Genomic DNA, 14374 nt, shown 5'->3' with positions numbered 1-14374 from the left:
TACTATTAAGTTTAAAGAAGTGACAAAGCAAACAGAACTAGAGAGCTACTAATTACTGTCACCCATCTGACTGGCTGGCAGAAGAGAAGTGCCAAGGAGTTTTATCTGAAGTGAGACAGAGAAGTATCATCTTCTATACCTTTATAATAAAATAAATCAGATTGTAGTAATTCCACAAGAAAACAATCACCAATTACCACACAGTTAACGATGCAGATGTAACTTATTTCACTGCTTTGGTATGCATAGCAATTTGTTGTCCCTTCAATTTTACAATCATACAGTCATAGAAAAGTAGGGCTGGAAGAGACCTTGAGACATCATCTAGATCAGTAGTTTTCAACTCCTTTATTTGTGGACCCTAAAAAAATTTGAATAAAGGTGTGGACCCCTTTGAATGGTAAGTATAAGTATTGACTTGTTTTTGATTGATCATAATCATGTTCTGCAGACCCCCAAGGGTTTACAGATAAGTTGAAAACTACTGATGTAGACCAACCCCATGCCTGAGGCAGTATCATCCCTATCCGAATCATCCTATACAAATACATTGTCTGATCTTTTAGCAAAACTAAAACACAGTCAACACTGATACAATGTAAGACATAGCTCCCTAACCTAGCACAGATAAAACAGGGGGACCACAGCAGCCAATGTCCTGCTGCTGTAAAGCTTCTTAATATATGCTCAAAAAATTCAAGGAAAAGGGCTACACCATCCTCTCTCATCCCTGCCCCCTTGCCCCTCCCCCCCATTACAGAGGAAGGCAAGAAAAACCCCACAGCTCATACCAATCTGACCATAGGGTAAAACTCCCTCCTGACCCCATATATGGCAATGAGTGCTATCCTGAGCAGATAGGCAAGACCCTCTAGTCAGAAATCTCTGGGTTTAACTCATAGCAGGAGTATTAGCTTCCCTTAACTTAGACTCCCCTACTTTCTGAAAAGATGCATCATTTGGCTTATCATCCAGGTGTGATTTGCAAAGAGCTTGAAACTCCCTACTTATTATATTTCTGACAGACCAATCGAGCCTGGTATTATCTTACCTTGGTATCTATAACTTTCCAGGAAGGGAGAGGAAAATAGTTGAGACCTCACTAAACTAAGGAAAAGGGAAGGCATGAGATGGGGATTGAGGTCTGCTAGAAGCTGACACCTTAATGAGCCAAAGATTTACCGAAGCCCTAGCAAGACCTTGACACAAAACAAGACGAGGAACAATGGCCAGAAGCTGCTGGAGAATAAGTTCAGGTCAGAGATTCAGAGGCACTATTTCACTGTTAGGGTAGCTAGGATCTGGAACCACCTTCCTATAAGGAACTGGTCCTCGCTCCTACCCCGGGGAAATTCATAAAGAGGTTGGATGATGGTGATGACCCCACTTGTCTGGGGTCGTGTGATCCCAGCGTGTGCTCTAGCCAGTGGCGAGGGGTTAGACTAGATAATCTATTCAGGCCCCTTCTGACCCCTAACTACTATGAAACCCTGAAACTAAACACTGAACTAATGCAGAACTATTAACATTTCACAAACAGGTGAGATCAGGAACACTGGCATTCAGGAAACTCCTGCTCTCTGTATAGGACCAAATACAGTCTCCTCTCCAATGTAAAACAAAAGCTGGTTTTGTAGGTGGAGGAAGGAATAAACTGTCTCGTTAGAGCTGTCCTGTGAGACAAAAGCAAAAATCAATTATGCCCACACTTTCACCACTACTAGAAAGGGGGTTGGAGGGGTGCAGTAAAGGTCCTGAACCATGCCCTTTGGGTCCATCTAGCTGTGTCACCTGAGTGCTCCAACTGAACTATGAAGACCCCACAGACCATCCAAAAAGACCAGATGCCAAGACTGGGGCTTTTACCAATGCTGCTTTGGGGACAAAGACCTAGCCTGAAAATGCAGCCATGGGCAAAGAGAACAGGTGATCCAGTTGAGCCAGAAAGACTCCACTGCTTTCTTCAAAACATCCAGGTGATTTTGAACATGTTGCTCAAATTGAACACTGGGTCCCCTCCCAAGAGTTTCATAAGAGGTTTGGGACAGGGCTACCTGCTTCATAGCAATCAGTGAAAGAAATGGTTATAAGGTGAAAAAAATACAGATAGGTCACACCACCTGGTTTTTCCAATGTTCCTTGAACAGCCCAACGGCTGCCAGAGCATTATCTGAACAATGAGAAAACTGAGATGGCCTCCTGATCCTGGGCAACATGTGTCTTTTCAAAACTATCATATCTGTGGGAGTCTAGCGGGAAAAATAATGCAGCAGGGAAACCAGCCTGGATTCATAGCAGGTAGAACATGCCTGACCACTCTGGTTTTGTTTTATGAAAGGGGGACAAAATGCTTAGACATAAGAGTAGAGGTGGATGTTGTTTTCTTGGACTTCAGCAAGGCCTTCGATACAGTATCTCATCCTGTTCTCATAAATAAATTAAAAGGCTGTGATATAGATGTTTACATAGTCTGGTGGGTGGCAAATTGGCTTAGCGGTCGCACCCAAACAGTGGCAGTAGACGGGTCAGTATCAACCTGGAAGGATGCGGGGTAGTGGGGTCCTGCAGCGTTCAGTCCTTGGAGCTGTACTCTTCAATATCTTCATCAGTGACTTGGAGGTAGGTGTGAAGTGTATTCTGTCCAAAGTTTGCTGACGATATTAAATTGCAAAGTGAAGTGCACACTCCAGAGGGTAGGGAAAGATTGCAGGCAGACCTGGATAGGTTAGAAAAGTGAGCAGTACACAACAAGATGCAGTATAACAGGTGCAGAGTACTGCACCTAGGGTGCAAAAATATCTAGCACACCTACTTGCTGGGAAGTGACCCTCTTAGCAGCATAGAAGCAGAAAGGGATCTCGGAGTCATAGTGGACTCCAAGATGAACATGAGTTGTCAGCGTGACGAAACCATCAGCAAAGCTAACCACACTTTATCATGCACCCGCAGATGCATGACGAATAGATCCAAGGAGGTGATACTTCCCCTCTATGCGGCACTGGTCAACCTGCAGTTGGAGTACTGGGTCCAGTTTTGGGTGCCGTACTTCAAGAAGGATGTTGATAGACTTGAGAGGGTCCAGAGGAGGGCCGCTTGTATGGTTAAGGGCTTACAGGACAAGCCCTGTGATGAGAGACTGAGGGACCTGGACCTCTTCAGCCTCCACAAGAGAAGGCTGAGAGGTGATCTTGTGGCCGCCTACAAATTCATTAGAGGGAGGCAGCAAGGAATCGGAGATGCTCTGCTCACCAGGGCACCTCTTGGGGAAACAAGGAACAAAGGTCACAAACTGGCAGAGAGCAGATTTCGGCTAGAAATTAGGAAAAACTTCCTCACAGTAAGGCTGGCCAAAATTTGGAATGAGCTTCCAAGGGAGGTGCTGCTCTCCCCTACCTTGGGGGTCTTTAAGAGAAGGCTGGATAGGCATCTGGCAGGGCTCATCCAATCCCACCACTCTTTCCTGCCTAGGCAGGGGGTCAGACTTGATGATCTGTTGAGGTCCCTTCTGACCCTAGCATCTATGGATCTATGAAACTCCTGAGATGAAATTTCCTTCTTTGCAATCAATGTCAAAATTCTCACTGACCCCAGGATAGAATTCAGGCTAACGGGCCTGTATTTAGCCGGATCCACTCTCCTCCCTTTCTTGAAGATCGGCACCACATTGGCCTTCTTCCAGTCTTCCGGCACTACACCAGAGCGCCAGGAGTTTTCAAAGATCTGTGCCAGGGGCTGGGCTATGACGCTCGCCAGCTCCTTGAGTACCCTGGGGTGCAGATTGTCAGGGCCGGCTGACTTGAAGGTATCTAGCTTCTCAAGGTGTTCCTTCACGAGGTCAGCATTGATGGAGGGTAGGGGATCCCCATCACCCGGATCTCCCTGTCCCATAGCAGGCATGGGCGTCCCATGGGACTGATGAAAGACTGACGCAAAGTACCTATTTAATAGGTTGGCTTTTTCCTGGGCGTCAGTTGTCAGTTGCCCCATCTGGTTTAGCAGGGGTCCAACGTTGCCCTTGCTTTTTCTCCGGCTTCCCACATATCTGAAAAAGGACTTTTTGTTGTCCTTGATGCTTGAAGCTAGTTGGAGTTCAGTTGCAGCCTTGGCTTTCCTGGTTTGCTCCCTGCAGCACCGGACCAGCGCGGAGTAATCCTCCTTGGAGGTGAATCCCGTCCTCCATCCTTTGTAGGCTTTCCTTTTTAGCCATAGGAGGTCCGCTAGGTCCCTGGAGAGCCAGGAGGGCTGCTGTGCCTTCTTGCTGCCTTTCCTCCGTGTTGGAATAGATTTAGCTTGTGCATTGAGGATCGCTTCCTTGAGAAGCAACCACTCTTCTTGAACTCCCATCTCCCTGGGGTCATGGTCCCTGAGGGCCTGACTGACAAGCCTCTTGAGCTTGTCAAAGTCGGCTTTTCTGAAGTCAAGGACTTCTGTGTTGCTGACTGACTTGCCAGCTTTACGGCGGATGGTGAAGGTGATCAACTCATGGTTGCTGTCACCCAGCTTCCCATCGATCACTAGGTCGCCGATTAGGTCATCCCCCGTAGCCAGGATGAAGAGGAGAGGGTGATTGCCTATGAAAGCTGTAGACCGAAAGGGTTGGAACTGAATAACTGGAACACTAAAGTTCCTTCAAATTTCTAGCCCTGGTCTTGGTTACTATGAAGTACTTTAAGGGCCACTGGCAGCCACCCTCATCCCCGTGTAAATGAGCAATCACCCCAGGCCTATACCTGCTCAGCCAGATTAGCCACAGTGAAACGATACCAGGCGTAAACCTAGGCAAGTATACACTCGCTGTGATATTCAGGTCTGGCTAAAGAACACTTAATGCAGATGTTCCATCTAGGAAGGCAACAACACCATAACAAGAAATGCTGACAAGCTGAAAGAGTAGAAGATGTTACTGATATGCAACTACCTCAACTGAAATGGTACACCATACTGTTAGGATTAATATCTCACAAAGACAATGGCAAGCTCATCAAGGAGTCCGACAGCCTCTGGATCCAGATCTAGGATCAAAGTCCTTTCATTCAGAAATCCCTATACTTCAGTCAACAGTGCCACACATTCTACCTCTGACTAGAAAACTATTCTCAAAGGAAATATTTAAGTTACCAAGGGAGAACTTGGGACAGGAGAAGACATACACATAAGACCAGAAATCCTAAAGCAGTAGTAGTCCCAAATAGCAACAAAGTCAACACATCAAGCCTATACTTCATATCACTTAGATGCCCAAATGACTGTTCACAGTTTTTACTGAATGGAGCTGATACAAACTGTACAGGACTGATGTAACAACCATCAGGATTGCAACAGAAGAAGTCAGCCCAAAGTTGTAGATGATGTCCCTTCCAACTGACATACACCAGTAATCCTTTGAAGTGGGTACCATTAATGGTAGAGCCATATCAGAAAGGGGCAAGACACCCTGACCACAGTGAACTACTATGCCAAAACCGCAAATGCAAACAGATTGCAGAAACCTTTTGGCACTGCTTTGTTCACCTCTATGACTAGCGCATCAAGGTACATACCAATAAAGGCCCACTTTTCAACAGACAGATTGAAAGCCTGGAGTCTGTGGGGCAGCCACAAGTTAAGAAAAATTGCCTGCCATCTACAAGGCAGTGGACTTTGAAATAAGCCACATGTAGCTAACGGTGCTGATGACCTTGTCACAGCTTCAAAAGACTGGCCTCCTACATGCCTATACTGGTATATGCATCTAACAATGCAGAACACACCTATCATGAAGTACACATCTTCATGATGCTCAGCAGGCAGAGCCATAACCCCCGAGGTATATTCTGCTGAGGTATCCATACGCCCACAAGTAGATCCAAGAGCATCATCAGTCTTTGAACTACTGATCTGGCTTTGCAATAATGAGGTAGGACAGACAGAAACAGAGCTATGACCAAGAAACTGGTCTTCTAATGCCAGCATCCTAGCACCAAATCCTAACAAAACAGGTACACTAAATGGGAAGCAGAATGAGACCTACAGCATACCCTAAGTATCCAGTCCACAAAGTCAACTAGAACCAAAAGATAAGATCTGAGAAGTTTTTGCACCAGAATGGGCTTTTGACCCTTGCCACTTTGAACAAGAGCATATATATGATACAGAACGGAGACCAGAAAATATCACCATTAACAACAAGAGCATGGCCACAGACCCGAAAGAGTGGGAACTAAGGGTGCCATGGTACTCTCTTACGGAGGCTAAGGGGCTCTGTAATCTCAATGCAAGACAGCAATGGACAAAGAGGCCCACCAAGAGCTCTTTAAAATATTACCAGCAAGTATTAATTTCTATTTCTGATATTGAGACCATTGTATCATCAACAGCAAATGTGCATGTTTAGCTTCTTATACAGGTCTCCTCCTGGTATTAGCCTCCCTGACAGTCTAAGGACTTGCCCTGCTTTAAAGTATTGCTATGGTGTTCAAAACAGTTTCCAACCCCAAGGTTACTTCCTGCTCCCTAAAGGAAGCAAGTGCCAGTCTGGGCAAAAGGGCTGTCTCAAGCATGAGGGTTAGAAACTGAGACTGCCCTCAACCAAACTCAGGAGACCTCATCCAAGAGCTGTAATAAATTAAATCTGCATATGAATAGCAAGCCACCTTGCTAATATTTAAAAACTCTCACTAATTTCTAAAATAATCAGTACAAACAAAAAAGAGGTTGCTGCCACATACATACAACCACAAAAGTAAAGAAATAAGTGCAGGTATGACCCTGCTCAGCAAGCACCGGAATTGCTTTAAATAAAGAAAATTTGAGGAAACCCTAGGGCAAAATTTAAAAAAAAAAATACAATTCTTCAAAGCAGCATTGATTGTGGATCAAAGGGAAAGGCTACCAAAACCTCCCAAACCAGCAATGTTTCCACATGTCTAAAAAAGAATTAACTTTGAACAAATATGGAAATAATAGTAGGCCTGTGTTAAGCCAACAACAAAGAAACCCTTAGTATAATAAAGCAAAGTCATGACAAATCCCTCATTTTTAGAGATGCAAGAAACTCCTTCCTCACTGTTTCACAGTTTTAAATTGCATTTACAGTAACAAGAGTTACGTAAGATAAAAGTCAAATGAATCAAAGTCAGTCAATGCTCCAGCTATACAGAAATTCCAATTCTGATTTTCAGTCTCACTGTGGTATTCATATATGATTATATACTGTAAGATACCACTATATGATTTGCTTCAAGTACACTATTATCTCAGTAAAACAGAAAATAATGAAGCAGCAATCAGTTTTTGAACAGCTGGCTGCATTAAACAGTAACACATAGTCTAAAAACCACAACTCCAAAATGGCATTTTAAAAAAACCCAGCAATTTATTTAATTAATTGGCATGCAAGGTCATTACTTCAAATTGAATCGATTTTCTTTTTTTAAATTATACAGGAGCAGCAAACTATTCATATTAAAAGCTGACTGCTGCCTTGAGGCTACTGGAAAAATACTAAGAAACAGGCAACCAGTACCAGACATTCAGGATTCTCTTACCCTGAACACTAAGAAGATTCTGCACAGCACAGCAAAACACATAGTTTTCAGTGAGCCGTGAGCAAACCTGTACATTCGTAATGAAATGAACAGGGGTTGGAGGAGGAAAAGCAAGTGTGCTAGATACAGCCAGACACGTGGATGAACACAAGCAATGCAACGTGTACAGTAGTCATCCTTAAGATTTTCATTCACTCTTCTATCAAGTAGAAGTAGTGACTTACTCAAGTGTGATTCAGATCTGCTCTTAGAGGAATATGAAAAGGGAAATTATGAGGGCAGCCTATTCACAGAATGTTTCCAAAAAGTTCCCATGCAATTCCATCCTTCCTAAGATGATGCCCAACGTCTCATGGTAGGCACTGCATTTTTGAACACACACTAGCCTGCAGCATCTACTCTATTCAAGCTTATTTTACCTTACTGGATCAGGAGGAACAAAGCACTGTGTCTGACAGCCCTAACTGATGGTTCTGCATGGCTCTGTTGCAAGCTTCATCTACACCCTCAGAAGCACAAGCCCCATCCACTGTTCACACTTCAAGACTTCAAATTTTGAAATTTTCCAATTGATTCCTCGTGCAACATTATTATTGTTAACATCTAAATTTGTATAATATCTACCTTTATTGTCTTCCTATATTCTACAGTGACCAGTGAATTTATGAGAAATGTGAAACTATATACAAGATGAGTTACTGAAACAACTGGCTTGCTATGTCCACTAAAAACAGATGTTTGGTCTACAATCAGTTCCTGTATGCTATGGTAACCATACACATTTTGTGCTAGGAAGATAAACTCAAGCTGCTGACTCAATAAGAAACCAAAAAAAAAGTACTTCAGGACTTCCAATTACTACTACATTGTACTTCCGGGTCTAAGAAAATCAGGATTAAGGTTGCACAAACATTTCCATTCAAGGGAGTCATAGGATAGAGGATATTCATCTGAAACACTGAGAATCTCACCCAATTTGGGAACGCTTCAGATTCAGTGCATTTCATCTCTGTTATTCGTTCAGCTCTTCCTGCCCCAGAATGCTTCAAAAAGGGCAAGAAAGCATGCACAGGTAGTGCTTCCCAGTCACTGGACTAGAAACAAGGACTTCCTGGATACCTATAGGTCTCTGATCTCCAGAAACTCCTGAGGTCAGCTGAGGACACAGGACAGCACTCTTTAGCCATGGGAGGGAACGGGGTCAGATAAAGGATGCCAGACAACCACATGCTGCACCAATGTCTGGTTGGTGCGCACATTTTGTAAAGCTCTTCAAAATGAAGCAATTCAAAGACTCTTTTTTTTTCTTTCTTTTTGTCAGTCACCTGATACACTTCACCCAGGTAAAGGTCTGCATCCCCACTGTCTGTAGAGCTCCAAGGGCACTTGGAGGAGTTCAAACAGTACACCTATCCATGCTCACTATCGGTGGCTTGTAACTATTTTAGTCTTCAAACTTTTAGTGAAATATGGGAAGTCTTCTGCAACCATTTTATTTAATCTGAGCAAAAATGGTTCAATGGTAGGAGAAAAAGGCTGCCTATATACATGCTTGGAGGCAGGTGGAGGGAGCATGTTGTACTTAAGAGAAGTTCCCAGAGACCCTCTCTAATTAAAACGCCTCACCATTACGTAAATTAAGCCCCCCTGCATTAAAAAATGGCCACAGGATGCTTCATCTAAACCTAATGTGACGAGATTTAGATAAATGCCTCCACAGCCATTTTAGAACATGTGAGGCTTTATTTATATATGAATGATTGATTGTGAGGCCATGCTGGGGCGTTCTAATTAGTTGACTAATCGAGCCTGTGCCATGCTGTATTTAGAACACAAACAGGTCGTGTATAGGCAGCCGAAGAGCCTTTACCAAAAAAAAGTGATTGAGCGTGTCAGTGGCGAACAGTAGAAATCTTGAAAGAAGATAATGCCCAGGTGCACCACACATGTTTTAGCAATCTGTGAAAGCTGACTGCGATATGACTTATTTGTCCTAAACCAGAGCAACCTTGTGAAGTCTGACAGCAGTTTTCCACAGTTAAAATATGTGTGTTACACAATGGTTTTATAATGTGATCTGCTAAAGCTATGCCGCCATTCTAGTGATTCTGCAAATGCATTCACTGCTTATGAATGCCTATGTCATGCAGACATGCAGTGTTATGCCTTTCTCTACGATCGGTGAAGGTGGATGAAGAGAGGAAGAAGTGCTGCATATGGAAAGAAGAAAGACTCAAAGGAGTCTTGCCTTCTGCCACAGAAGGGTTTAAATGTGCAACACTGCAAAGGCTCCTCCTGCCTTACTGGTTGCACAGTACAAAGCATTTTACTACTGTACGGCAAATAGACAAATATCATGGAATTGTTCATCTGCTTCCATTTAAAAACCCATACAAAAATCTCTATGCTGTAAGAATGCCAAGACTACTTACGGAAATGATCCTAGTATCAGGACATAACAAATGTAAGGTCACCTGTCAAACTGAAGCCTGGGCACTTGGATGTATCCATTATAATGTACTTTTTTATCATAATCTGTTTTTCTGTAGTACTCCAGTCTCTTGCATCGTACATGGTGGAAAAAGGATAAGGCAGGGCTATGTCATGATCTGGATCTCGGTTCCCCCTTTCTTTATTCAATGTAATTATTGCATGATGCACGACCGAGATAAAGATGACACTAACGTCACTCTGTTTCTATCATGATTAGCTTACAGTCCAGGTGAGGCATGAGATACAGAGAAAAGAAGATCATCCTGGGACTAAATAACTGGACTACAACCCAAGAAATCTGGGTCCTACTTTTGTCTCTCCCTATGCAGCTTTGGATAAGGCATTTAACCTCTTCATGCCTCTGCTATATACAGGCAAAACAGAGGTAGTAATGCTTAACCTCACATACATGTTGTAGAGGAATATCAATTCATGTTTGCAAGGCCCTTGGGTATTACTACAACACAACAGTGATGTGTTCCACAGAAAAGCAAATAAAAGAAAAATGTTCCTTGACCTAAGCTAGATTTGGAAGCTGTAGTAAATGAGGAATTGGGCCACACTATAAATAATAACATGAAAAATTGAAAGCTGTTTAACTCACTGAACACTGTCCACATTCTGTACTGAGTAAGCAAAATGTTCTATGGAAAACAGTGTGCAAGCATGTTGTTTAAATGCTAAACTTTAATGCACAGGCACACACAAGAGAGCAGAATTAAGACTGCATAGAAATCTTAAATGTGACATTTTGGAATGCCTGAACATTTCACTTTCCACACGTCATCCTCTGTACTTTTTTCATATGAAACAGTACTCCTAGTAAAAGTACTCATACGAAGCATGTTTAAAGTCTGTACAGACCCAACCCTTCTGCTCCTAAAAATAAATTAATTCAGTGGCCATACAATTTTATAACATATTGATCTAGGTAGCTCATGAATCATTATTTGTGAGTACCTATCAATCTCTTCATTGTTTACTTGTCATTGGAAAGAAATTGATTCAATCAAGCTTAGCAGTAATATATTATTGATGTATCCCAAGAAAGCAAAAACATAATGAACCATCAGATCCTTTCCATAAAACATTATAAGGACTGACCATTTTGGCCTCTATCCTGCCTCAGGAACTTCTAGCATGCATGAATCCATGGAGTAATATATCTTGATACAGAATTACAACAGAACTTAGAAACACTACGCATTACTTGTCCAGGAAACAAGTCTGGGACAAACTGCGAGATTACTGGGGATTTCTGGAATGCTAGATACTATACTACAATATACACCATGCTTCACCGCCTACCACTCATCTAGTAGCTACCATTTCCATTAGGTTTTAGTAACTGAGGTTGTTTAGGGGAAAAATCTTAACATTTCCAACTGGTAATAATTCAGTCTTTGTCACAGAGGTCAATCTCCCCTACAGATTTGGACTACAGCTTAAGCATGATTTTCATATGCGCCTATTCCCTTCCTATTCACGATGGCTTATTTTTCCCATGGCAAGTACAGCAACTGCTTGGTAAGATAGCATTCAATACAGTTTGTAAGTGTTTCAATGAAGTTTCAGGGTTGTGCCTTGTAGCCATGTTGGTCTAAGAATATGGGCTGACAAGGTAAATCCGGTATCTTTTTTATTTATCTTATTTTTGTTAGACAAACTCAATAAACTTAATGCATATTAGCAGCCTGAAATACAAGTAAGCCAACATCACAAGATCAGCTGCAAATCATAATCAAATACCTGCAGATCAACTTTTTATACCATGTTATCTACTTACTACCTGGCAAAGTGAATGCATCTTTAGTTCACTCACTCTTTTACGTAGTTCACAGAGTTAAAGAGAGACAAGGCTGAGATTTTAAGACCCTTGTACCTAACACTGTTTCCTGTTTTTAATAAGCGTATTTTTACAACTGAAAGTGCCCCTACCAAAACATCCTTGCTAAAACTAATCATACTAAATTTTTGCTTCATGTCTAATGGATCTCAAGTGTTTAGTCACCACTAGGATCCTATGATGGCATACAGATGGAACCGAAAAAGCAGCCCTAGATAGAGTTGACTAATATTTTAACTTTTCAAGTATTTGTGCTGTGGAAACCCTGAATGCAGTCCCTTACAGTAGCATAGGACATACTGCAAGGTGCAAAAACATCTCTCCAAAAGGAACCTGCTTCACAACCCTCTCAAAACAGCAAAAATAAATATATTTAAAAAACAAAACACCCACCACCCAAAAACAGAGCTGTGATCACCCCAGTAACATTCCTTCAACAATAACATCTGTATAAAAACAATGGGTAAAATGAAGAGCTGATATGGGTACAAAAGAAAAAGAAAGAAACAGTCAACCACCAGCAGATCTTTCTAGCTCCCCACTCAGTTTATAATCACATCCAAGTGAAGCTGAAATGGAGCCAACTTCAGGAGACACACCACACCAAAGTGAACAACCAGACATGCCGTGGCACGGGTGTGCACACGCACAATTTATTTGCAAAATTCCCAAAATGGAGAAAGCCCTTCCAATGCCAGGAGCTGAAGAGGGATGTAAACAATGCATCCTAATTATGCTGAGCAAACAATAACACGCTGGTGAAAACAAATACAGAAAGAGAAGGCAGATGACTCCCTAACCCCATGAGAATGCATTAAGTCTTCGAGCCAGACGGCTTTTTTTTTTTTTTGGAGAAGGAGAAGGATTGATTGCCCTGGATATCTGCCTGCAGCAGGGCAAAGAAGAAAGGGCACAGGGAATCCCAGGATTAGCAGTCCCCTCCGGTCTCCTGCCACTGGGCTGGGGAAGATGTCACTTGCATCCAATCAAAAGGGGGGACAGGATGGACTCTGCTGGGATGTTTCACCCATGAGAACGTGGCAGAGGTGCATGGTCCTGGGTAGTTTGCACTCACATCTAGAAAGAGGGGAAGAAAAGCCAAGTCCTCAGGCACACATTGGGGGAGGTATCTGCCCATGCCTTACAGGGGAGGGCTGGCTCTGGCTCTCCGTCTCAGTGGCACTAAGTGAATGCTACCCCAGCTATCGCATACACACACATACACATACACACACACACGTGCGCGCTCACGCTCGCTCTCTCTCACTCACTCACTCACACACACACACCGCTTGCACCCCGGGCAGTGAGTCCCGCCACCCGCCCCACTGGACCGCAACAAAGCAGCGAGCGAGCGGGCGGGCGGGGCGGGCCGGGGAAGGGAGGGGAGGGAGCCCCCGCGCGCCCCGCGCCGCCGCGGCACCTACCAGGCGGGCAGCCTCGGCCCAGGTGCGGTCCTTCTTCTTCCTCTTGTCTTTCATGTTTGCATCTCATTGAGATGGTTCTGGGGGCGGGGGCGGGGGCGGGCGGCTCGGCGGGGCGGGGGCGGGGGGCCGCGGGGTCCACCCGGCCCAGGAGGCGGCGACGCGGAGCTCTCGCAGCCCCGGGCGGGCGCAGGGGCCGGGCCGGCTCGGCTTCCCGCGGCGGCGGCGGCACAGCTGACAGCTCCGGGGATGCTCCGCTACGCTCACAACAATGCACTATGACGTCACATAGGGGAATGGCGACCGCCCCAACCACCCCGGCCGCGGCGGGCCGCCCTCGCGAGACAGCGCCGGCCAAGCCTCGCGAGAGTTGCCGGGAGGCGGAAAGGGGTGGGGGGCTTCTCCGCCCCGGAGGAATGGGATTTACTCGGCTGGGACTGCAACTCCCAGGATGCCGCGCGCTGCCAAGCCTGTCCCGTCGCACTGGCCGTTGGGACGTGTAGTCTGCGCACCCCCCGCCCACTAACTATTGTGACGCCACGTCCTAATCTTTTGTGACGCTGCGATGACGTCACTGGTGCGGGATGCCAAGTGCAGTTGCCGGAATGTTGACTTGCCATTGGTTCCGCACCTCCGTCGCCGTCCCAGGGGCTGCCCCTCGCATGAAAAGAAGTGAACTGTATAGTTAGCGCCTGAACGGAGAAGTTCAGAGCTCCGGGACCTACAGAGGATGTTGTACATCCGCCTCTTTCTTTCTTATCATTTCACCCGAGCCTTTGGGGAAACAACTATAAAGGAGTAAGCCCGCGATTTGGAGGAATAGAAGGAACCACTCTGGGTTTCTGCTCCTAGTCTGGCTGGTGGGTGGGGTTTGTTTTTAATAAATATCAGAGGCAAACTGCAATTCCCGGTGTCCCCAGGGTGACAGATGCTCTCTACCTTCTGCCTCTGATGCTATGAAACGTTCGTAGCATGATCCTGCCCCAAGCAGTGTCTTCTAAATGGCCATCATGGGATTCCTTAGCTATTATGTCTCAATAATTTTCATGCTGAAGGTTGTGTTAATAACTGGGGGAGGAGGGTTT

General features: G+C 44.5%; 1 long non-coding RNA gene across 1 annotated transcript in view; it reads right to left on the bottom strand.

Annotated features, from left to right (window-relative positions):
• The window catches only part of LOC149869202 (uncharacterized), a 39406-nt gene extending 25367 nt beyond the window's left edge, over window positions 1-14039 (bottom strand). Inside the window, exon 1 of the long non-coding RNA XR_016441421.1 lies at window positions 13293-14039. This is a non-coding gene — a long non-coding RNA (uncharacterized LOC149869202). The remainder of the gene's footprint in view (window positions 1-13292) is intronic.
• Between the last annotated feature and the right edge of the window lie 335 nt (window positions 14040-14374).

Source organism: Crocodylus siamensis, chromosome 3 (assembly GCF_052110815.1).
Source record: "Crocodylus siamensis isolate JL-2025a chromosome 3, ASM5211081v1, whole genome shotgun sequence".
In the NCBI taxonomy this organism is placed as follows: Eukaryota; Metazoa; Chordata; order Crocodylia; family Crocodylidae; genus Crocodylus; species Crocodylus siamensis.
The sequence above is the reverse complement of the archived record's forward strand: the minus strand, read 5'-3'. Positions and strand labels throughout refer to the sequence as shown.